The sequence below is a fragment of the Nicotiana attenuata genome, chromosome 11 (assembly GCF_001879085.1).
Source record: "Nicotiana attenuata strain UT chromosome 11, NIATTr2, whole genome shotgun sequence".
Taxonomy (NCBI): Eukaryota; Viridiplantae; Streptophyta; class Magnoliopsida; order Solanales; family Solanaceae; genus Nicotiana; species Nicotiana attenuata.
Window position 1 is genome coordinate 41,937,923 of NC_031999.1, and position 1,968 is coordinate 41,939,890.

Sequence of the window (1,968 nt, forward strand, 5' to 3'; positions counted from 1 at the left end):
CTCCATCTGCCAAAACTCACGATTTTTCTTTGGATGCAGACACTTGGATTGCAAAAGCATCTGACATACTATACATTCACGAGATAAACGTTGTTCAGGAATACAACTCTCATCTGCATGGCTGAAAGATCGCCACTTTATTTACGCTTGCATGGCTGAAAGATCGCCACCTTATTTACATCTGCATGGCTGAAAGATCGCCACCTTATTTACATTCTGCATGGCTGAAAGATCGCCACCTTATTTATATTCTGCATGGCTGAAAGATCGCCACCTCTGCACTTGCATGGCTGAAAGATTGCCACCTTATTTACATTCTGCATGGCTGAAAGATCGCCACCTTATTTACATTCTGCATGGCTGAAAGATCGCCACTTTATTTACATTCTGCATGGCTGAAAGATCGCCACCTATTGCATCTCGCTGAAAGATTGCCAAATACTGCATTTCATGGGCTGAAAGATCGCCAAATTGTCCAAAGGCGTCATTGTTCGGTGACACCATTTGCATAGCCCGAGAACGCCATGCCATGGCCTGAGGATTCCTTTAATCTTTTGCATATCATTATTCAAAGGAATCATGGCTCGGAGGCATCATTCTCATAGCCCGAGAGCATCATTTCATGGCCTGAGAATTATATACGTCATGGCCCGGGACATCATGGTCTAAGGACGTCATCCTCACCGTCCAAGACAACATTCATGGTCCGATGGGAATTTGCATCATGTCTAAATTTACGCACAATATACGCTTGTGTTACTTATTTGCAAGTGAACCGGCAAGCAACGGCCCTCTCGGCAGGAGCGATCCCGCTCCAGTTCCCGCAGCCCTATCATACTTCAACCATTCACCCCGTCCTAAATATTGCGTCCATTCTTGAAAGTCTCCATCGGCATACTCCGCCGGCGGATCCTGAACTACATACGGCCTGATTCCTGTAAGACCGGGGATATGTAGGCAGCTCAGAAGCCAGGGCACAGCCTAAGTCCTCTTCAAACCGTTTCGCCAGGTCAAAATTGGCCATCATATCTTTACCCGACAACTCTTTCATCCTTCCCGGGTAAAGAGGGGCAGCTATTGATACCCAATTTTTCCCTGTATATTTTAGTATGCAAAATAACTTCAAAATAGCCTGTATATGCATATATAAGTATGTCCCAAGGTTTTATTATTTTTCCTTATTTTTCAAAGATTTTTAAATCAATTTATTGCCCTACTTTATCAAGGAAAACTCAATAATTATCCCCAAAATTATCATTTTGGTGATTCATTTATTGAATTCTCATATTTATGCTAAAATATAGATAACATAATTTTTGCATATTTCTATAAATTTATTTAGTATTTCTAAAGGCTAGATTGCATATAATTGTAATATTGGCCTCTTTTAAGGGTTAATTGTGTTTATAATTATAAAATTGACTCCAGTATTTTTCATTTGATAAGTATGTATTATTAATCTTATTAATGCCTTTAATTTATTTCCAGAAATTATTTTACTATTTTTATAAAATTAAACAAGGGAAAAGCGGCTATTTAAATGCTAGCCCCGTTTATTTCAATTGTAGCCCCAAATCAACCCCCAATTAAACCCAATTACCCTGACCCAAATCTTAGTCTACCCGACCCATGACCCTTTTAAATTACTCGCCCGGATCCCCATTCAATCCAGGCCGTTGATCAAATGATCAACGGCCACCCTTTAATCTTTCCTTTTTAATTTCCCATTACCCCCCAAACCCTAACCATTTCTCACCAGTAGCCGCCTTTGAATTCCCATTCTCTCTCAAACTACTCTCCAACCCTAGCCGCCGCCTTTAACCACCACCCCAAAATCGCCTGAATCCATGGCTTCCAAAGCCATTAAAGGCCTGTACTTGCCTCCTATAACTCCTACATGCTCGATTATTATAGTTTCAAGACCAGACTTTGAAGAAGCTTGGTCCAGACCTCGGATGCTTTCAGTTC